Consider the following 25,083-nt stretch of genomic DNA (forward strand, 5'->3'; position numbering starts at 1 on the left):
GAGGAGAAGGAGAAGAGGCAGGACGTGGAGTGCCGGGAGTGTGCCTTTGTGGGTTTTTTCACAGCGTTGCTCCCACTGGGCTCGGTGATGGGAGGCCAGGTGCCTTTTTAAGGCGGTCGTCCCTAGGTGAGTGTTGGGCTTACCGCCACTTATGCGTTGACAGCACAGGCTGCAGATGGCAACACTATTGTCAGCAGCTGACACGTTAAAAAAAAGCCCACACTGCGGAGCCATGTGCTGGCATCCTGGGAGCGCAAGATGTGACCGTGCATGGTCGATGGCTCGCTCCAGATATATTTGCAGTCTGCTTTTTGCCTCAGTTGCAAAGCGAGTTCTGCCTGCTTCTCCTACTTCTCCTCCCTCTCTGCTGCTCCGTCTCTCCCTCTGAACTCCTCTCCTCTTCCTCTCTTGTGGGCACCCACGTGACGCATCCATCGACACGTCATCATCGTCACCTTCACCACCACTGATATTAGAGATCTCGGAGTAGGCAGCAACAGCGGGGACCACCCTCCTTGGGCTGATCTGGGTACTGTCTTCAGACCGCTGAGTGGCGGCCGTTGCTACCTCTTCTTCCTCATCCCATGCCAAGAATGGCTGCCCATCGGTAAGGTTTGGGAATGGATGGGAAAATAATTCCCCTGACTCGAGTGGAGGAGCTATGGTGGTGGTTGTGGTGGTGGTGGTGGTGTCATTGGGGGTGCACACAGCAGAGAGTCAGTAGGGTGCAGATACAGAGGATGAGGAGGGTGCAGAAGCGGAAGGCTGAGTGAACCATTCAACCAACTCTGGTAACGTAATCTCACACACCCTCTCCAACTTCCCACTTAGGCTCCTGCCTGGTGCACCTGCCCGACCCCTACCACCCCTGCGGAATGGTCTGCTTCTTCCTCTGCCTGTCATTTTCAAAACTACCCTGTGCCAAAGTCCCTAGAGAAGATCAGTATTTGTGGAAGCAGGTATATCGCAGGCCTCAATCAGTATTTGGTGGAAGCTGGTATATCAAACCCCTTAATCAGTATTTTGTGGGAGCAGGTATATCGCAGTCCTCAATCAATATTTGGTGAAAGCAGGTATATCAATCCCCTTAATCAGTATTTTGTGGAAGCAGGTGTATCGCAGGCCTTACTCAATATTTTGTGGAAGAAGGTATATCAATCCCCTTAATCAGTATTTTGTGGAAGCAGTTGTATCGCAGGTCTCATTTAATAGTTGGTGGAAACAGGTATAGAAATCCGCTTAATCAGTATTTTGTGGAAGGAGGGATATCAAACCCCTCAATCAGTATTTTGTGGAAGCAGGTATATAGAACCCTTTAATTAATATTTGGTGGAAGCACGTATATCACACCCCTCAATCAGTATTTTGTGGAAGCAGGTATATCAAATCCCTTAATAAGTATTTTGTTGAAGCAGGTATATCAAACCTCTCAATCATTTTTTTGGGGGGCAACAAGTATGTCACACCGGTTATAAATAGTTGTTCCAATAGCGCTTGTCCCTTTATATACCTGTATTATTGCGCAGAACCACACACAACTGCTGCACAATACAAATGCACTATATACTTTCTATGTTATAAAGTATATTATAGGTATGTCACACCCCTCAGTTTTTTTGGGGCAACAGGTATATCACACCAGTTGCAATTAGTTATTCCAATAGCATTTGTCCCTCTATATAGCTGCGGTATCACAGCAGAACTGCACACAACTGCTGCACAATACAAATGCACTATAATATACTTTCTATGTTAGAAAGTATATTATAAGTATATCACACCTTTCAGTATATCACACCTATCGATAGCACACCTGTACCAGTCCTTAAAAGGCCCTATTAGCTAGCGTTGGGTGTCCCTGCTCCACAAAGCAACCTCTCCCTACACTGGCAAAACATAGAATGTTAAATGGCTGCCAGATCGGGTTCTGTTATAGGATGGGGGTGTGTCTATGTGTTGAAACGTCTCAATTGGCTGTCCTGTCCCACCTGATGGATGTGTCATGGGTCAATCTTCGGTGCAATGCAAAATAATATGGCGCATGCAAACATCGCCATATGTTCGCATGTTCAGCGATTCGCTAACGAGCAAAGTTTGCCGCGAAACGACCACTGGGCGAACCACAGGGCCATCTCTAGTTATCACCCAAAGTATAGGAGTATTTGTCCTTTTTAAGACACAATGTCAAAACCACTTTGTGTTGGAATGATAAACTCTGCATTTAAATTTTCAGGACTTGTTATAGTCTGTTCACAGCAAAATAATCTTTTAATGCCTAACAGTTGGAAAGCACAGAAACCTCCAAAATATCATCTCACAAGTACATGTGTGTCTCATTGTTGTCCATACCTACTCATTGGCAGATGTCAAAGGATAGAAGGGTCTGTCAGTTGGCTTTCAACATGGTCAATCCTTTTGTTCTCGGGAAGATAAGCCGCTGCCTTAGATGTCTGGCAGAAGCTTACTCCCCACTCTCCATCAGAATTCATCTACGCTTGTCCAAACCAACTATGCATGTGTATGTGGGTTCAGGAGAGATAGCAGTCAGCTTATTACTCTGATCTGAGGTATAGCTAGCTTCAGATGATTTTCTGGCAAAGGATTAATGAACTACATGGTCTTTTGCACTATCCTGGTCACAATTCATTTTACTTATTTATTTGTATTAATTAGATGTACATATGTAGAAGATATATAATGTGCCGTTCTGTTTTTATAAATATAGAATGTAATTTCATGTTTTTAAAACTTTCCTAGGAGCGGGCATTTGGTGGCACACAGTTCCATCATGTATTATCCTCTTAGGCAATGTTGTAGGGTGTGGGTACTTTGTGATGACTGAAATCACTGGTTGTCAATTGGGTGTCAATTTACAGAGACATGAAAATGATTATTAAAGTCTCAAGGAATAGTGAAATTTTTGAGAATTGATATAAAGCCTTACCTATGTGTTTAGTGTATAATATTGCTGTCTATATCTAGACCCCAGTAGGACAGCAGAGATATCATTAACTTGCCCACACTGTAGTAATAGTGAAATGGCTCTGATGAAATTACCAAGTTCTGACACATTCTACATAGCAAAGCTGACACATAAGAAAACAGGAACTATCAGAGTATTGTGACTGCTCTAGTGACTAGTGTGAAAACAAGAATATTTTTTATACAGTCCTGATCAAAAGTTTAAGACTACTTGAAAAATATTTCAAAAACATCATATTTAGCATGGCTGGATCTTAACAAGGTTCCAAGTAGAGCTTCAACATGCAACAAGAAGAAATGGGAGTGAGACAAAAAAAAATTTGAGCATTCAATTTAATGAAAACAATGAATAAACTGAAACAGGCTGTTTTTCAGCTGATCAAAAGTTTAGGACCACATGCCTTTAACCACCTCCGGACCGCCTAACGCAGATTCGCGTTCCGGAGGTGGCAGCGCTGCGCACAGTCAAGCATATACGCGTCATCTCGCGAGACGCGAGATTTCCTGTGAACGCGCGCACACAGGCGCGCGCGCTCACAGGAACGGAAGGTAAGAGAGTTGATCTCCAGCCTGCCAGCGGCGATCGTTCGCTGGCAGGCTGGAGATGTGTTTTTTTTAACCCCTAACAGGTATATTAGACGCTGTTTTGATAACAGCGTCTAATATACCTGCTACCTGGTCCTCTGGTGGTCCCCTTTGTTTGGATCGACCACCAGAGGACACAGGTAGCTTAGTAATATGTTGCACCAAGCACCACACTACACTACACCCCCCCCCCCTGTCACTTATTAACCCCTTATTCACCCTTGATCACCCTTGATCACCCCTGATCACCCCATATAGACTCCCTGATCACCCCCCTGTCATTGATCACCCCCCTGTAAAGCTCCATTTAGACATCCGCATGATTTTTACGGATCCACTGATAGATGGATCGGATCCGCAAAACGCATACGGACGTCTGAATGGAGCCTTACAGGGGCGTGATCAATGACTGTGGTGATCACCCCATATAGACTCCCTGATCACCCCCCTGTCATTGATTACACCCCTGTCATTGATCAACCCCCTGTAAAGCTCCATTCAGATGTCCGCATGATTTTTACGGATCCACTGATAGATGGATCGGATCCGCAAAACGCATACGGTCGTCTGAATGGAGCCTTACAGGGGCGTGATCAATGACTGTGGTGATCACCCCATATAGACTCCCTGATCACCCCCCTGTCATTGATTACCCCCCTGTCATTGATCAACCCCCTGTAAAGCTCCTTTCAGATGTCCGCATGATTTTTACGGATCCACTGATAGATGGATCGGATCCGCAAAACGCATACGGACATCTGAATGGAGCCTTACAGGGGCGTGATCAATGACTGTGGTGATCACCCCATATAGACTCCCTGATCACCCCCCTGTCATTGATTACACCCCTGTCATTGATCAACCCCCTGTAAAGCTCCATTCAGACGTCCGCATGATTTTTACGGATCCACTGATAGATGGATCGGAACCGCAAAACACATACAGGCGTCTCCCTGGAGCCTTCCAGGGGGGTGATCACCCCATATAGACTCCCTGATCACCCCCCTGTCATTGATCACCCCCCCCTGTCAGGCTGCATTCAGATGTCCGTATGATTTTTACGGATCCACGGATACATGGATAGGATCCGCAAAACACATACGGACATCTGAATGGAGCCTTACAGGGGGGTGATCAATGACAGGGGGGTGATCACCCCATATAGACTCTCTGATCACCGCCCTGTCATTGATCACCCCCCCGGTCATTGATCACCCCTCTGTCATTGCTCACCCCCCTGTCATTGATCACCCCCCTGTCATTAATCACCCCTCTGTAACGCTCCATTCAGACATTTTTTTGGCCCAAGTTAGTGGAATTATTTTTTTTTTTTCTTACAAAGTCTCATATTCCACTAACTTGTGTCAAAAAATAAAATCTCACATGAAGTCACCATACCCCTCACGGAATCCAAATGCCTAAATTTTTTTAGACATTTATATTCCAGACTTCTTCTCACGCTTTAGGGCCCCTAGAATGCCAGGGCAGTATAAATACCCCACATGTGACCCCATTTCGGAAAGAAGACACCCCAAGGTATTCCGTGAGGGGCATATTGAGTCCATGAAAGATTGAAATTTTTGTCCCAAGTTAGCGGAAAGGGAGACTTTGTGAGAAAAAAATAAAAAATATCAATTTCCGCTAACTTGTGCCAAAAAAAAAAAATTTCTATGAACTCGCCATGCGCCTCATTGAATACCTTGGGGTGTCTTCTTTCCAAAATGGGGTCACATGTGGGGTATTTATACTGCCCTGGCATTCTAGGGGCCCCAAAGCGTGAGAAGAAGTCTGGTATCCAAATGTCTAAAAATGCCCTCCTAAAAGGAATTTGGGCACCTTTGCGCATCTAGGCTGCAAAAAAGTGTCACACATCTGGTATCTCCGTATTCAGGAGAAGTTGGGGAATGTGTTTTGGGGTGTCATTTTACATATACCCATGCTGGGTGAGAGAAATATCTTGGCAAAAGACAACTTTTACCATTTTTTTATACAAAGTTGTCTTTTGCCAAGATATTTCTCTCACCCAGCATGGGTATATGTAAAATGACACCACAAAACACATTCCCCAACTTCTCCTGAATACGGAGATACCACATGTGTGACACTTTTTTGCAGCCTAGGTGGGCGAAGGGGCCCATATTCCAAAGAGCACCTTTCGGATTTCACCGGCCATTTTTTACAGAATTTGATTTCAAACTCCTTACCACACATTTGGGCCCCTAGAATGCCAGGGCAGTATAACTAACCCACAAGTGACCCCATTTTGGAAAGAAGACATCCCAAGGTATTCGCTGATGGGCATAGTGAGTTCATGGAAGCTTTTATTTTTTGTCACAAGTTAGTGGAATATGAGACTTTGTAAGAAAAAAAAAAAAAATAATTCATCATTTTCCGCTAACTTGTGACAAAAAATAAAAAGTTATATGAACTCACTATGCCCATCAGCGAATACCTTATGGTGTCTACTTTCCGAAATGGGTTCATTTGTGGGGTGTTTGTACTGTCTGGCCATTGTAGAACCTCAGGAAACATGACAGGTGCTCAGAAAGTCAGAGCTGCTTCAAAAAGCGGAAATTCACATTTTTGTACCATAGTTTGTAAACGCTATAACTTTTACCCAAACCATTTTTTTTTACCCAAACATTTTTTTTTTATCAAAGACATGTAGAACAATAAATTTAGACCAAAATTTATATATGGATCTCTTTTTTTTTGCAAAATTTTACAACTGAAAGTGAAAAATGTCATTTTTTTGCAAAAAAATCGTTAAATTTCGATTAATAACAAAAAAAGTAAAAATGTCAGCAGCAATGAAATACCACCAAATGAAAGCTCTATTAGTGAGAAGAAAAGGAGGTAAAATTCATTTGGGTGGTAAGTTGCATGACCGAGCAATAAATGGTGAAAGTAGTGTAGGTCAGAAGTGTAAAAAGTGGCCTGGTCTTTCAGGGTGTTTAAGCCATGGGGGCTGAGGTGGTTAAAAGGCCAAATCTGTGCAAAGATGTGGATTCATTGTCATTTTCTGTCAGGTAGTCACACGTTGTGATGGAAAAGGCAAAAAAACTCTCCCTTTTTGAACGTGGTCGGGTTGTTGAACTGCATAAGCAGGGTTTCTCACAGCGCGCCATCGCTGCTGAGGTGGGACGCAGTAAGACAATCATTTGGAATTTCTTAAATTCTTAAATGATCCTGAGAGTTACGGAACAAAAAAGTCAAGTGGAAGACCCAAAAAAATTTCATCAGCACTGAGCCGGAGGATCCAATTGGCTGTCCGTCAAGACACTGGACAATCCTCGACCCAAATTAAGGCCCTTACTAGTGCTGACTGCAGCCCCATAACCATCAGACGGCATCTGAGACTGAAGGGCTTCAAAAACAAAAAACGTCTTCAAAGACCTCGTCTCCTTGAACGCCACAGAACTGCTCGTTTGGACTTTGCAAGAGAGCACCAAACATGGGACATTCAAAGGTGGAAGAAAGTTTTATTCTCTGATGAGAAAAAATGTAACCTTGATAGTCCTGATGGTTTCCAACGTTACTGGCATGACAAGCAGATTCCACATGAGATGTTTTCTACGCGCCACAGTGGAGGGGGCGCCATAATGGTCTGGGGTGCTTTTTTCTTCAGTGGAACAATGGAGCTTCAGGAAGTGCAGGGGCGTCAAACGGCCGCTGGCTGTGTCCAGATGTTGCAGAGAGCATTCCTCATGACTGAGGGCCCTCGTCTGTGTGGTAACGACTGGGTTTTTCAACAGGACAACACTACAGTACACAATGCCCGCAGGACAAGGGACTTCTTCCAGGAGAATAAAATCTTTGGCCCATCCTGCGTGTTCCCCTGATCTAAATCGAATTGAGAACCTTTGGGGATGGATGGCAAGGGAAGTTTACAAAAATGGACAACAGTTCCAGGCAGTAGATGGCCTTCGTGCGGCCGTCTTCACCACTTGGAGAAATGTTCCCACTCACCTCATGGAAACGCTTGCATCAAGCATGCCGAAACTAATTTTTAAAGTGATAAACAATAACGGCGGAGCTAATCATTACTGAGTTCATGTTTGGAAGTTGGATTTCTGTTTTGGGGGGGTTTAGTTTTTTTTTGGAGGTGTGGTCCTAAACTTTTGACCAGCTGAAAAACAGCCTTTTTCAGTTTATTCGTTGTTTTCATTAAATTGAATGCTCAAAAAATGTTTTGTCTCACTCCCATTTCTTCTTGTTGCATGTTCAAGCTCTACTTGGAACTTTGTTTAGATCCAGCCATGCTAAATATGATTTTTTGCCTTTTTTCAAGTGGTCTTAAACTTTGGATCAGGACTGTATGTACACTCCTATGAAAAATGTCAAAAACTGTATTCTATAAAGACTATTTTAAATAATGTGTCACTTCCTGATAATGCATTCACTTTTAAAAACAGAGAATTTAAATGTAGGCAAACTTCTTTTAAGTTTTCCATTGAAACCTAGATTAAAGTGTGTATACAACCCTGAAATCCAGTAACCTTCATGAGGGTGTTAATAACACTCTGAGTTCAAAGTTCTCAGATTTGCTTAAAAACCTTCTCCACCTTATGCGTCTATACCACAGCCAATGAACATTTGTCTAATGAAATCATAATATGAGAAACTAATATTGATTTATGGTTATACAGTTACCAATGGAAAAATTTGGTTCAGTGTAATAGATAATTTTAGGGCCTCAACATACTGGATCATTTACCAATACAGGCTTATATGTGCTGTACCCTAACATAATCAATGAATTACATGATCTCAGATATTGATCTTTTGCTTAAAGGGTTTCTACCACCAGAAATACTGTTATGTAGCTGACTGATATAGCGATGCGCTAATGTCAGCACTACATAACAGTATGTTTCTAACATTAGTCCCTGCGGCCGTTTTTGTTAAAAAAAGCACTTTTATTATATGCTAATGAGCCTCTAGGTGCTATGTGGGCGTAAAATCAGCACCTAGAGGCTCCGTCCACTCACGCTTTATCCCGCCTAGGTCCCCTGTTCTGTCCGCCCAGCTCCTCTTGATTGATGCCACTGTTTCCTGCATCGTTGGCGAAATCCCGCGCCTGTGCCGTTCACTTCTGTCTTTGGCGCAGGCGCAGTGAGTGAATGATGCGATCCCGGTGCCGGATTCCTCACTGCGCCTGCGCCGACTACGTCACAGTGAGGAAGCTGGTATCAGGAGAGCGGCCTTCACTCACTGCGCCGAAGACAGAAGTGAACGGCGCAGGCGTGGGATTTCTCCAACGATGCAGTGAACAGTGGCATCAATCAAGAGGAGCTGGGCGGGCACAACACAGCACCTAGAGGCTCATTAGCATATCATAAAAGTGCTTTTTTAACAAAACGGCTGCAGGGACTAAAGTTAGAAACATACTGTTATGTAGTGCTGATATTAGCGCATCGCTAATGTCAGTCAGCTACATAACAGTATTTCTGGTGGTAGAAACCCTTTAATTGTATTAGTTCTTCTTAATTTGAGATATAGTGTGGTGTTAGGTGCAAATAATAAACTTCTCAGAATGTTATTAGCCAAACCAAGTTCTCTGCAGACAATGGACAAACAAGAAATTCTAGGAGATCTATCCTATGGAGGCTGAAGAATTCTGAATGCAGCAATGCACTATGTGCTATCTGAGTATTAGTGTAAGCTAAATAAATATATTATTTACCAGGTTTCTCAACGTTTTATGTAAATTCTACAGTAAAAATAATAAAAATAAAACAGAATAAAAATCCACACAATCCACACTGTATGGTTCTGAGACTGTCGTCCGAAATACAGAACAGTCTGGCTTCAAATATGCTGATCGCTGGTGTTGGATTTTAATTAATCACTACTACTCTTTATCTGTTGTGGACTAGTCCTAAGAATGGCTTCATGTTTACATAGGAAATTTGAGATAACTCTGACCCCTGGGAAGTTGTGAAAAATGTATACTTGTGAAAAATGATGTCAGGCACAGAAAGCATTCTCATGAGGACACATGCCTGTAACATCAACCTGTGATAATTTAGGAGTAATAATTTTTTTAATCAAAAATATTAGTTTAAAAGAGTCGTCTGCTGAAATACAAGCCTATTAATATGGGTTGGCTCCTGCTATAGGAGAAATGTAGTACTACATGCATGAAAATGAAATAAATGGTTATCTGTGCAATGCATGAATGGACCAGATCATTACTCTAGTTTATAGAGGTAGATCCCAAGTGGGGCACTTCCCTCTATGAAGGCCATTTGGCATAATAGGCAGGGGTTGAACCTGCAGGGAAACCTCCCAGTGGACAGATGCCCAGGGGGCCACCTGAGTCTTCTTAATGTCCATCAACCAAGCAAGTAATGATTTCACGCTACTAAAGCTGGGAGCAACAAGTACCTGTAGCTGGCGGCTACAGGTGCTCTTGTGACTTCTGAATTCAACTGTATATCCTAAGGCAACTGCAGTAGGAGCACAGAACGTGGGGTATCTTCTGAGCAGGTATTTTGTGCTGCTTGTGTATTATTTTGTGGTACGCTGTGGTATTTGTTTCTTCTGGGGCTGTATATTGTACTGCATTGTGGTATTTGGCTCTCCTGGGGTGGTATTTTGTGCCACAAAATGGTATTGCTGGCTCTGCCTACTTGAGTTGGCCCTACCTTCTTTTTTTGGCTCTGCCTTCTGTCAATTTGGACCCATTTTTAGTTTTTTTCTAGGGCTACTTGAAGTTCCTTATACGCTCCTGCTAATAGGGCATATGGTGGGTTGTCAGATGAGAACAGGATGATATATTCAAAAGTTATTTTTTTTATATTTTATGTGATTTGTATTGTTTGCTAAAACAAAAATGGACACATAAAACACCAATAAAGCATAAAACACACTGTAGAACATTCTGTATAAAGGGGGACATTTATCAATCATAGTACATCTTATTTTGGCGGCAAATTGTCACATGTATTGGCGCATGTTTTTATTTGCACAAATAAACATGCAACATTTACCCAACAAAATCAGATCTCATCACTTTTCATAGTGGTCTTCGTATTAGACATGTTTCCTTGCACATGTATTATGTGCGACTTCTGTAAAAGTCACAAAAAAGTTGCAACTCCATGCCAGGCAACACCACAGGCTAAACCAAATTACACCAAATTCATTATTACTGTGCGCCATTTCATATATTAGGCTCGCTCACACAAACCAAAGACAGACTTAAAAGTGACACAAAAAAACACCACAAATTATAAATTCCCCCAAAGTGTTTCATTTGATTTGTTCAAATAAAGCATTTCATTGCAGACATATTTGTTTTAGGGGAGGCGAACCTGTCATTCTGGTATGCTCAACGAAAAAAAATAAAAAATTATACAAAAACTTGACAAAAATGCATGTGCTTTCCATTTCCCTGGTTTGAGGCAGTGTTTACTCTGGCTGTACTAACTTCAGGAGAAATTTTGTTTAATGGTTTTTTTAACGGTAGAATGGTGCTGGCTGACCCTAAAGCGAAATCTGAAAGCAGTGCATTTATTTTAATACTGAACACGCATGCAGTAAAATTTATATTTCTTTGGGAAGTAGAAAATATTTGTTCTGTTTGTCCTAGAGAAGAGTTTTAGAAGCTAAACGGTATAAATGATAGTACATGTAGAGGAACAGATCATTAGAAGAATATTTATTCATGATGTAACGTTTTTTTTTTGCAACATGTAAAATATGTGTCATACATAAATTGGTTATGACTAAAATTATCATTAGATCTGTTACAACAATTTATATTATAGTGGAGGAACTTGCAAAGAGGAGGGAGGATGCCATTGCCAATTAAATGATATCCTGTCTCCTAGACTACATCCTTCGCTGTAAAACATCATAAGTCACTAACAAGACTATGGCTAGATAGTGGGTCCCATGGCAAATTTTAAAATAATCTGCCTTGCATTAAATTAATTATCACCTATACCCATGTCAGTAAAAGTGCATTAACACAGTACAATTTCCGGGCCAATTATCAGGAATGAGTGTTACGAACATTTGTTTCTGATAATCTGCCCATGTAAATGTCCTGCCGATCACCCAATGAACAGCAAGCAAAATCCTGGTTCATCAGGTGAATTTATTGTTGATACAGCACATTAAATCATCATTTCTGGGGAGCAGATGGTCCTGTATAAACAGCAATAGTAGTAGCCATCGCTCATTCACATACAGTAGAGGAGACTGCTGCATGTAAATACAGTTCTCTCCTCTACTGAAGGAGGAGGCATTTATCAGGAAGGAACAGTTCCTTCCCAATAATTGCCCATATGCTTGGCTCGTGTAAATGCATCTCAACAGGTATACTTTGGGTCAGCAGAGGTGTGTTGTGTTTTTTCTTTTTTTCCTTATTAGTTTTGTTTTGCATTTTTAAAATATTTAGATCTTAGAGAATAATTTCATCTATTGTATTTCATCTATTCTTTTTTAGATCATAGCAGGGGTGCAGTGCAAGGCTGGGTTTTTTGAGTATCCATTGTGCTCATTTTGTATCCATTTTTATCAGTTCTGTCAGAGATCCATTATTTTTCTCCTGCCAACTGACAACACGGATGCAAAATGAGCACAACGGATGCTCAAAATAAAAGATCTTTTTTTTTTTCTTTGTTATTCTGACGGATCAGAAGAACAGAAAACAAAACGGTGATGTGAACCTTGCCTAACTACAACTGCTTGTCTCATTCACTTGACTGGGAGGAGTAATTATGGTTACACTGCACTGCCACTACAAGAGAGATGGGATGCAGATTCTCTAAGTCCAGTGTGAACATGTACAGAGTATCTTCACTTCAAAGAAACCACCATATTTGAAAACATGTGAGGAGGTGGACAAGCAGCAGAGGATCACAAAGACCTAATCTCTTACAAGCAGAAAATGACATACCTATTTTGATCTTGCTATAGGTTCCCTTCTTCTATACTTCTCCATCACTCCTCTGCTTATTAATACTATTATTAATAATCATAATGTATAATGACATTTTCATTATTATACAGGCATAATTTTGTTAACCTCCAAATTTTGGATGTGTCTCCGCATTAGCCGGTATCTACAACATTTTTGTACTCAAATAAAATGGCCTTTATGCAACTAATTAATGTTCCGCAATTCATAAACAAATTATATACATTATCAAAAACTAAATAAAGACTAAATTAAAGGAGTCGTCCAGGATTAGAAAAGCATATCTGTCTGGTAGTGCAGCCCAGCTCAACAGAAGTGAATAGGGCTGGCATATAATCTGTAATATAGAAACAGTTATAAAACGTATTTTAATATACTTTTTATATCTTGTGTAATCTAATTGGACACAATCTGCAACTTTCGAAAAGTTAATAAAAGGGTTAATAGTAACGAAAGAATTATTTTAATCAGATAAGCAGCTGACTAGTAACCTTAGCCTTTTTGTGACACACCAGTTGGCAGGTACATTGGTACAAAGCCGTTGGTCTCCTTCCCTCCTCCCCGTGGGACAGTCTCAGTGCTTTTGTTCCATATTGGTCCCTTGTGACTATCTTCGAACATTAGGAAGTCCTGCAAATGTGGACCAGCTGGTAGAAGTAATAGCTTCTTGTTTGGACAGGCAGATGGCAGCAAAGGTGCTTACACATATGTTGTATACCTGACGTACTGGTCCTCACTTAGCATATGTCACATGCTTACTAAAGGGTCTTATTGTAGTATGTTTCTACCTAAACTGGGGGTGTGTCTTGATGATTTATGAACCTTGCCTGAAGGAAACAGGTAGGATGATTTTCCTGAAATGTCCCATCAAAGGATCTTCCAATGACTGACTGTCCTTCTTACTTATTGTCTGTCTCCTCTCTGTTATAGTCTTTTATTACTAGTCATCACGTCTACTGCATTCATGAATGAAGCGTAACATGCTAAATGACTGATGTCCATTAAAGCTTCCTGAAAAATGATGGTCTTTATTTGAAAAAAGCCCTCAGAAGAAAAAGAATTGTGTGCTCTTTGAATCTTAGTCTGCTGAATGTCTGCCAAATGTGGCCTGTTCAATTCAAAAGACTGAGTGAATAAATGAGAATAACATCCTTGGGGACCTTCTGGATCAGTTTACTCTGAAAATGCTCTGCCTGACAAAGGGTCAGAGTCACAAGGTAAATGAAAATGGCTAGGAGGGGACTTTGATGCTTGAGACACTGTAACAGTAGAGGACTTGAAAGAGAACTTCATGTTTTCTTCTGCTAAGGAAAAGATGGAAAGCAAGAGTCTCTGAAATAGTAATCTACCTGAAGGTATAGTGGATATGAGATTTAAAATATGACATAAAAAGAGTGTCATAATGTATAAAGTAGGCAGTGAAGCATTAAATAGGTACGTATTAAGAAAATTCTGCTGATTGTAAAAGCCTCAGTTTACTGGTTTGGGAAACCACCTTTATCACAAGGCCATATAATGTCTGAAGGTGTAAGGATAAGTTCACAATAACACTCCCATCATCACCTGCACTTGTTGTGGTTGGACATTCAGTCATACCTATCACCAAAGAAATGTGCACACTGTTGAAAAAGTGTTTTTGCCAGTGTAACTCTTACAGATAAACTTTGGTCAAGTGACATCATGTTTGAATAAGGTTTAACCACAAAATCAGTGTAATTTGCTCTTGTAAAGAAAAACACAAACAAAAACAAACAAATCCCAAACAGGTTGCAATCAAAGTCATAGTCTTGTGGCTTGCATTGCAGTCTGCAATGGCAACGCTTCATGTGACCTTCAACCAAACATCTATTGTGTTGCAACGTAACCAAATTGACAGTTATTAGATGTGATGTCACAGTGCAACACTGTGATCTTCATATTGTGAAACCAAAGATGCTGGGTAGCCCTGACCTAAATGGTAGCCAGCAGGACTTATTTGAGACCCAAGATCACTGCCTATAGGACATGTGCCTGCCTCTGAAATCACTGCCTTTTTTATTTTTTGTCTTAGTAAACATCTAGAGCTTCAGGTCTCCAGAACATTTGATTGATTTAACCACCGATAAATTGGTCACCTTTACCATGCATCTTTAATAAAAAAAATAATTAGTTTGAGAGCACCATGCTCTGACTGGTGAGGTCCCAGTAGAAAAAGTTTCAGAAACGCTGAAGTATATGAATATAGTCTTTTCAACTGCCCACTGGTAGTTGTGCAGTGCTGAAAGTGGAACCAATTGCTAATTATGGCTTCATATTAGGGAGTGTTTTTTCAAGCGTACTTATGGCTAGTAACTCAGTAATATTTCAATATTGCAAATAATCTATCAATACCAAGAACTGACTAGAAATTGACTCTCTCGAATGACCTCTAATTAAAACACATTGACCCATATTCAGGAATAATGCAGTATTTTGCACCAATGAAATTTACAGAGGGTAGTTGGCAAGAATTATACCTAATTAATTAACAGATACACACCTTTTAATAAAACTGGTGCATTTGTTTTTACATCTTAGGCTGGATTCACAGAAATGTGTTCCTTGACCCTGATCATGGTTTCTAGTGACCCAAGCTCACACCATAGATCCCTATGATGCTGTGAGTTTGGCTGAGTTAAGCCCATGGGTGGCCATGACACAAGCAAGTAGTACGTTTGGATAATACGCCTGGCATACGCTAGTGTGATTCTGGTCTGAGGATGGACTCATACACTTCAGATTTAGTTGCAGAAATTTCTGCTACTGTCCCAGTCATCTGAATGGACCTTGCTGAAATCCACGTGCTTGCCACCAGAAAGACTCCATTCAAATAAATGAAAGGGATTTTCAGGCACATAAATTTACGCAACAAAATCTTGCATGTGTAAACCCACCCTAAAAGTAAATACACAGCTTCAGCACACCCACTTTTCTTGACTGTTTTCTTTTTTTGAACTGAGATAACTAATTCTGCAAATTTTTGTGCAAAATTTTGTATCTCAAATGTTTTATAATACAGAGTGACTTGACATGCACAGCCACCTGTCCCCCCAGAAGCATCAGAGAATCATGGTCTTTATGGTTGTATGCAACATATGACTGAGTATGTATGTCGTTTCAGTGACATAATGGTTGTTAGCTACACTGGGTACTATTATTATATGCTCCTCTCTATTGAGGTTTTGTAATAATAATTGAGTAGTATGTACATTTGTACTCTGTAACATCTAATTTAAAGAGGATCTTTCACCACTCCTGACATGCCTGTTTCCCCATGTAATAACAATTCTGGAGCATCTATTCTTATGTCTGTATGTTGTGCCATTCCTTTATTATTTCTACTAGAAGTTAGGAATAAAATGCTAGCAGTCTGCACTAAGGGTACAGAGGGGTGGTGATCACAATTAAAACAAGTCAGCCAGGTTCATAGGTACAAATCTGATGACAGATGCCTTTTAAATTCCCAGTAATCAGATATTTATTACTTTTTCTTAGCAGGGAAGCATATTGGGGTTTTACTCTAAAAGCCCACAACATGGTAATGTTATCGCCATAAAGTTCATGCACACAACAATTTGTGATAACTCCTAAAGAAAAAGATAGTTGCTGACTTACACTGACTTTTAGTTGTGCCTGACTATCTATGCTATATCTTTTATAATGATATATGCTGATTTACTATTAGCCCTTAACATCCTAAAGACATAGAAGAGATTTATCATGTTGAAAATCAGTCTTGCAGGAGTCTGTGTTGCCATAATTTGTGCTAAATTTATAAAATGTCCCACAATTTGGTGCATTATTGAGTGTAACTCTTCTGTCTTGAGGTGTTACAATACTTTCTATGCCACTCCTTTACAGAGTTAGATTACGATAATTTTAGCAACTTTTTGAAAAGTCACAGTTGATAAATCTGGCTTTAATCAGCTTTGCAGGCTAACCATGCCCACTTTTCAAAACTAGAGTGGAGGAAAAATGCTAAATGTTGCAAATAAGCCTAAATAGTCACAAAGCCCTATTTTGCGATTTTTGAAGCACAAGGCTTGATACATATACATAATTGAGTAATTTAGTCAAAATCTATTTTACAGAAATCATGAGTAATATCTGAAACAAAATAAATGCATTTGGATTCTGATTCCTGAAATTACGGAATACGGGATGTTTTGATTTATTGTATTCATGTTGTCATGACAACGTGATGTCATCACTAGGTTTTGGGTGGATTATATAAGTGGCTTCTATTTAGTTTAAGGGTAATGTATGTTTGAAAACGGTTTGTGTTAGAGCCGAAACGCAACACATGTGTGATACAGATATAGCAATAAACTATGAACCAAGTGAGGGCCTGGAGAGCAACAGGTAAACCTAAAAATCCAAGCACACCACTGTCAGTCTAAATTAAAAAGGATCTCTGCATTGGTAGTAATGGTTAGCAGTGCAGTTAATGTAAAAGCACCTTCTTTATTCCAAAAGAGATATCTTCCCACCAACAGCAAGATAATTAACTTGTATACTGTCCTCTACTTTTGTGGATTACATTCCTCAGGACCTTTTTCCTCATGCATTATTCATGCTAGGACTACACGGGGAATTATACCACAGGGGGCATTACGATGGGCATTATACTACAGGGGTACTATGTGGGAGTAAGAGCAGTATATATACTAGCACAATAGAGGGGCATTATTCTACAGAGGGCAGTATAAGAGGACATCATAATACAAGTCAGACCACTACAAGCGGAATTATAATACAGGAGACACTATGGGTGGGGGGGTATTATAATGCAGAACGGAGCAATAAAGGAGGCACTACTGGTGCAGGGCATTATAATACAGGCTGGAACAATAAAGGAGGTACTACAGGTGGGGGGCATTATAATGCAGGCTGGAGCATCACAGGGGGCATTATAATACAGGGAACATTATACATACAGTGGGATGCGAAAGTTTGGGCAACCTTGTTAATCGTCATGATTTTCCTGTATAAATCGTTAGTTGTTCCGATAAAAAATGTCAGTAAAATATATCATATAGGAGACACACACAGTGATATTTGAGAAGTGAAATGAAGTTTATTGGATTTACAGAAAGTGTGCTATAATTGTTTAAACAAAATTAGGCAGGTGCATAAATTTGGGCACTGTTGTCATTTTATTGATTTTAAAACCTTTAGAACTAATTATTGGAACTCAAATTGGCTTAGAAAGCTCAGTGATGCCTGACCTACATACACAGGTGAATCCAATTATGAGAAAGAGTATTTAAGGGGGTCAATTGTAAGTTTCCCTCCTCTTTTAATTTTCTCTGATGAGTAGCAACATGGGGGTCTCAAAACAATCCTCAAATGACCTGAAGACAAAGATTGTTCACCATCATGGTTTAGGGGAAGGATACAGAAAGCTGTCTCAGAGATTTCAGCTGTCTGTTTCCACAGTTAGGAACATATTGAGGAAATGGAAAACCACAGGCTCAGTTCAAGTTAAGGCTCGAAGTGGCAGACCAAGAAAAATCTCGAATAGAAAGAAGCGACGAATGGTGAGAACAGTCAGAGTCAACCCACAGACCAGCACCAAAGACCTACAACATCATCTTGCTGCAGATGGAGTCACTGTGCATCGGTCAACCATTCGGCGCACTTTACACAAGGAGATGCTGTATGCGAGAGTGATGCAGAGGAAGCCTTTTCTCCACCCACAGCACAAAAAGTGCCGCTTGAGGTGGGCTAAAGCACATTTGGACAAGCCAGCTTCATTTTGGAATAAGGTGCTGTAGACTGATGAAACTAAAATTGAGTTATTTGGCCATAACAAGGGGACGTTGTGCATGGAGGAAAAAGAACACAGCATTCCAAGAAAAACACCTGCTACCTACAGTAAAATATGGTGGTGGTTCCATCATGCTGTGGGGCTGTGTGGCCAGTGCAGGGACTGGGAATCTTGTCAAAGTTTAGGGACGCATGGATTCCACTCAGTATCAGCAGATTCTGGAGACCAATGTCCAGGAATCAGTGACAAAGCTGAAGCTGCGCCGGGGCTGGATCTTTCAACAAGACAACGACCCTAAACACTGCTCAAAATCCACTAAGGCATTTATGCAGAGGAACAAGTACAACGTTCTGGAATGGCCATCTCAGTCCCCAGACCTGAATATAATTGAAAATCTGTGGTGTGACTTAAAGAGAGCTGTCCATGCTCGGAAGTAGGGATGAGCGAACCCGAACTGTATAGTTCGGGTTCGTACCGAATTTTGGGGTGTCCGTGACACGGACCCGAACCCGAACATTTTCGTAAAAGTCCGGGTTCGGGTTCGGTGTTCGGCGCTTTCTTGGCACTTTTTGAAAGGCTGCAAAGCAGCCAATCAACAAGCGTCATACTACTTGGCCCAAGAGGCCATCACAGCCATGCCTACTATTGGCATGGCTGTGATTGGCCAGTGCACCATGTGACCCAGCCTCTATTTAAGCTGGAGTCACGTAGCGCCGCACGTCACTCTGCTATGATCAGTATAGGGAGAGGTTGCAGCTGCGACGTTAGGGCGAGATTAGGCAGATTTACTCCTCCAAACGACTTCATTCTGTGATCGATCTGCAGCTGTGGATCATTGAAGTGCTATTATTGACTTGCTCACTTTTTTGAGGCTGCCCAGAGCGTTTTTAGATCACTTTTTTTCTGGGGTGATCGGCGGCCATTTTGTGACTTGTGGTGCGCCAGCACGAGCTATCACCAAGTGTATTTAACCATCGATAGTGTGGTTATTTTGTGCTATATCCTACATCAGCTGCAGGCTGAGCCTGTGTCACCGAAGTGCATTTAACCATCAACAGTCTGGTTATTTTTTGGCCATATACTACATCAGCTGCAGGCTGAGCCTGTGTCACCCAAGTGCATTTAACCATCAACAGTCTGATTATTTTTTGGCCATATACTACATCAGCTGCAGGCTGAGCCTGTGTCACCCAAGTGCATTTAACCATCAACAGTGTGGTTATTTTTTGGCCATATATTACATCAGGGGCAAGTTGAGCCTGTCACCCAGCGCCTAAAAAATAGACCTGACATTTCTATTCAACCAAATCTGCACAGTTTTAGCTGGTCAAGTTATTTGTAGTGACCGTAAAAGCAGACTTTTTGTTCTGGGTTGAAAAAGCATTCCCAAATTTGCCATTCTGAAAATAACTAGTTTGTGGTATTTGAGGCCTACTTGAAATCTATCCCAAAAAGAAAATCTTACATTGAAGGTATTGATAGTGTTATTCAGAAAAACCTAAGACACACGCTAGCGTGCTGATAGAAGTGTCATTCTGTGATTAAACCTATAACTGTCACACAGCGCAAAAAAAAACAGGTCGCACATCTCTATTCAACCAAATCTGCACAGTTTTAGCTGGTCAAGTTATTTGTAGTGACCGTAAAAGCAGACTTTTTGTTCTGGGTTGAAAAAGCATTCCCAAATTTGCCATTCTGAAAATAACTAGTTTGTGGTATTTGAGGCCTACTTGAAATCTATCCCAAAAAGAAAATCTTACATTGAAGGTATTGATAGTGTCATTCAGAAAAACCTAAGACACATGCTAGCGTGCTGATAGAAGTGTCATTCTGTGATTAAACCTATAACTGTCACACAGCGCAAAAAAAAACCAGGTCTCACATCTCTATTCAACCAAATCTGCACAGTTTTAGCTGGTCAAGTTATTTGTAGTGACCGTAAAAGCAGACTTTTTGTTCTGGGTTGAATAAAGAATTCCCAAATTTGCCATTCTGAAAATAACTAGTTTGTGGTATTTGAGGCCTACTTGAAATCTATCCCAAAAAGAAAATCTTACATTGAAGGTATTGATAGTGTCATTCAGAAAAACCTAAGACACAAGCTAGCGTGCTGATAGAAGTGTCATTCTGTGATTAAACCTATAACTGTCACACAGCGCAAAAAAAAACAGGTCTCACATCTCTATTCAACCAAATCTGCACAGTTTTAGCTGGTCAAGTTATTTGTAGTGACCGTAAAAGCAGACTTTTTGTTCTGGGTTGAAAAAGCATTCCCAAATTTGCCATTCTGAAAATAACTAGTTTGTGGTATTTGAGGCCTACTTGAAATCTATCCCAAAAAGAAAATCTTACATTGAAGGTATTGATAGTGTCATTCAGAAAAACCTAAGACACACGCTAGCGTGCTGATAGAAGTGTCATTCTGTGATTAAACCTATAACTGTCACACAGCGCAAAAAAAAAACCAGGTCTCACATCTCTATTCAACCAAATCTGCACAGTTTTAGCTGGTCAAGTTATTTGTAGTGACCGTAAAAGCAGACTTTTTGTTCTGGGTTGAAAAAGCATTCCCAAATTTGCCATTCTGAAAATAACTAGTTTGTGGTATTTGAGGCCTACTTGAAATCTATCCCAAAAAGAAAATCTTACATTGAAGGTATTGATAGTGTCATTCAGAAAAACCTAAGACACACGCTAGCGTGCTGATAGAAGTGTCATTCTGTGATTAAACCTATAACTGTCACACAGCGCAAAAAAAAAAAGGTCTCACATCTCTATTCAACCAAATCTGCACAGTTTTAGCTGGTCAAGTTATTTGTAGTGACCGTAAAAGCAGACTTTTTGTTCTGGGTTGAAAAAGCATTCCCAAATTTGCCATTCTGAAAATAACTAGTTTGTGGTATTTGAGGCCTACTTGAAATCTATCCCAAAAAGAAAATCTTACATTGAAGGTATTGATAGTGTCATTCAGAAAAACCTAAGACACACGCTAGCGTGCTGATAGAAGTGTCATTCTGTGATTAAACCTATAACTGTCACACAGCGCAAAAAAAAACAGGTCTCACATCTCTATTCAACCAAATCTGCACAGTTTTAGCTGGTCAAGTTATTTGTAGTGACCGTAAAAGCAGACTTTTTGTTCTGGGTTGAAAAAGCATTCCCAAATTTGCCATTCTGAAAATAACTAGTTTGTGGTATTTGAGGCCTACTTGAAATCTATCCCAAAAAGAAAATCTTACATTGAAGGTATTGATAGTGTCATTCAGAAAAACCTAAGACACACGCTAGCGTGCTGATAGAAGTGTCATTCTGTGATTAAACCTATAACTGTCACACAGCGCAAAAAAAAACAGGTCTCACATCTCTATTCAACCAAATCTGCACAGTTTTAGCTGGTCAATTTATTTGTAGTGACCGTAAAAGCAGACTTTTTGTTCTGGGTTGAAAAAGCATTCCCAAATTTGCCATTCTGAAAATAACTAGTTTGTGGTATTTGAGGCCTACTTGAAATCTATCCCAAAAAGAAAATCTTACATTGAAGGTATTGATAGTGTCATTCAGAAAAACCTAAGACACACGCTAGCGTGCTGATAGAAGTGTCATTCTGTGATTAAACCTATAACTGTCACACAGCGCAAAAAAAAACAGGTCTCACATCTCTATTCAACCAAATCTGCACAGTTTTAGCTGGTCAAGTTATTTGTAGTGACCGTAAAAGCAGACTTTTTGTTCTGGGTTGAATAAAGAATTCCCAAATTTGCCATTCTGAAAATAACTAGTTTGTGGTATTTGAGGCCTACTTGAAATCTATCCCAAAAAGAAAATCTTACATTGAAGGTATTGATAGTGTCATTCAGAAAAACCTAAGACACAAGCTAGCGTGCTGATAGAAGTGTCATTCTGTGATTAAACCTATAACTGTCACACAGCGCAAAAAAAAACAGGTCTCACATCTCTATTCAACCAAATCTGCACAGTTTTAGCTGGTCAAGTTATTTGTAGTGACCGTAAAAGCAGACTTTTTGTTCTGGGTTGAAAAAGCATTCCCAAATTTGCCATTCTGAAAATAACTAGTTTGTGGTATTTGAGGCCTACTTGAAATCTATCCCAAAAAGAAAATCTTACATTGAAGGTATTGATAGTGTCATTCAGAAAAACCTAAGACACACGCTAGCGTGCTGATAGAAGTGTCATTCTGTGATTAAACCTATAACTGTCACACAGCGCAAAAAAAAAACCAGGTCTCACATCTCTATTCAACCAAATCTGCACAGTTTTAGCTGGTCAAGTTATTTGTAGTGACCGTAAAAGCAGACTTTTTGTTCTGGGTTGAAAAAGCATTCCCAAATTTGCCATTCTGAAAATAACTAGTTTGTGGTATTTGAGGCCTACTTGAAATCTATCCCAAAAAGAAAATCTTACATTGAAGGTATTGATAGTGTCATTCAGAAAAACCTAAGACACACGCTAGCGTGCTGATAGAAGTGTCATTCTGTGATTAAACCTATAACTGTCACACAGCGCAAAAAAAAAAGGTCTCACATCTCTATTCAACCAAATCTGCACAGTTTTAGCTGGTCAAGTTATTTGTAGTGACCGTAAAAGCAGACTTTTTGTTCTGGGTTGAAAAAGCATTCCCAAATTTGCCATTCTGAAAATAACTAGTTTGTGGTATTTGAGGCCTACTTGAAATCTATCCCAAAAAGAAAATCTTACATTGAAGGTATTGATAGTGTCATTCAGAAAAACCTAAGACACACGCTAGCGTGCTGATAGAAGTGTCATTCTGTGATTAAACCTATAACTGTCACACAGCGCAAAAAAAAACAGGTCTCACATCTCTATTCAACCAAATCTGCACAGTTTTAGCTGGTCAAGTTATTTGTAGTGACCGTAAAAGCAGACTTTTTGTTCTGGGTTGAAAAAGCATTCCCAAATTTGCCATTCTGAAAATAACTAGTTTGTGGTATTTGAGGCCTACTTGAAATCTATCCCAAAAAGAAAATCTTACATTGAAGGTATTGATAGTGTCATTCAGAAAAACCTAAGACACACGCTAGCGTGCTGATAGAAGTGTCATTCTGTGATTAAACCTATAACTGTCACACAGCGCAAAAAAAACAGGTCTCACATCTCTATTCAACCAAATCTGCACAGTTTTAGCTGGTCAATTTATTTGTAGTGACCGTAAAAGCAGACTTTTTGTTCTGGGTTGAAAAAGCATTCCCAAATTTGCCATTCTGAAAATAACTAGTTTGTGGTATTTGAGGCCTACTTGAAATCTATCCCAAAAAGAAAATCTTACATTGAAGGTATTGATAGTGTCATTCAGAAAAACCTAAGACACACGCTAGCGTGCTGATAGAAGTGTTATTCTGTGATTAAACCTATAACTGTCACACAGCGCAAAAAAAAACAGGTCTCACATCTCTATTCAACCAAATCTGCACAGTTTTAGCTGGTCAAGTTATTTGTAGTGACCGTAAAAGCAGACTTTTTGTTCTGGGTTGAAAAAGCATTCCCAAATTTGCCATTCTGAAAATAACTAGTTTGTGGTATTTGAGGCCTACTTGAAATCTATCCCAAAAAGAAAATCTTACATTGAAGGTATTGATAGTGTCATTCAGAAAAACCTAAGACACACGCTAGCGTGCTGATAGAAGTGTCATTCTGTGATTAAACCTATAACTGTCACACAGCGCAAAAAAAACAGGTCTCACATCTCTATTCAACCAAATCTGCACAGTTTTAGCTGGTCAATTTATTTGTAGTGACCGTAAAAGCAGACTTTTTGTTCTGGGTTGAAAAAGCATTCCCAAATTTGCCATTCTGAAAATAACTAGTTTGTGGTATTTGAGGCCTACTTGAAATCTATCCCAAAAAGAAAATCTTACATTGAAGGTATTGATAGTGTCATTCAGAAAAACCTAAGACACACGCTAGCGTGCTGATAGAAGTGTCATTCTGTGATTAAACCTATAACTGTCACACAGCGCAAAAAAAAACAGGTCTCACATCTCTATTCAACCAAATCTGCACAGTTTTAGCTGGTCAAGTTATTTGTAGTGACCGTAAAAGCAGACTTTTTGTTCTGGGTTGAAAAAGCATTCCCAAATTTGCCATTCTGAAAATAACTAGTTTGTGGTATTTGAGGCCTACTTGAAATCTATCCCAAAAAGAAAATCTTACATTGAAGGTATTGATAGTGTCATTCAGAAAAACCTAAGACACACGCTAGCGTGCTGATAGAAGTGTCATTCTGTGATTAAACCTATAACTGTCACACAGCGCAAAAAAAAAAACAGGTCTCACATCTCTATTCAACCAAATCTGCACAGTTTTAGCTGGTCAAGTTATTTGTAGTGACCGTAAAAGCAGACTTTTTGTTCTGGGTTGAAAAAGCATTCCCAAATTTGCCATTCTCAAAATTGTGGTGAACGGGAACAATGAGGAAAACATCTAATAAGGGACGCGGACGTGGACATGGTTGTGGTGGTGTTAGTGGACCCTCTGGGGCTGGGAGAGGACGTGGCCGTTCTGCCACAGCCACACGTCCTAGTGAACCAACTACCTCAGGTCCCAGTAGCCAGCAGAATTTACAGCGATATTTGGTGGGGCCCAATGCCGTTCTAAGGATGGTAAGGCCTGAGCAGGTACAGGCATTAGTCAATTGGGTGGCCGACAGTGGATCCAGCCCGTTCACATTATCTCCCACCCAGTCTTCTGCAGAAAGCGCACAGATGGCGCATGAAAACCAAGCTCATCGGTCTGTCACATCACCCCCATGCATATCAGG

Source organism: Bufo bufo, chromosome 4 (genome assembly GCF_905171765.1).
Source record: "Bufo bufo chromosome 4, aBufBuf1.1, whole genome shotgun sequence".
NCBI classification, from domain to species: Eukaryota; Metazoa; Chordata; class Amphibia; order Anura; family Bufonidae; genus Bufo; species Bufo bufo.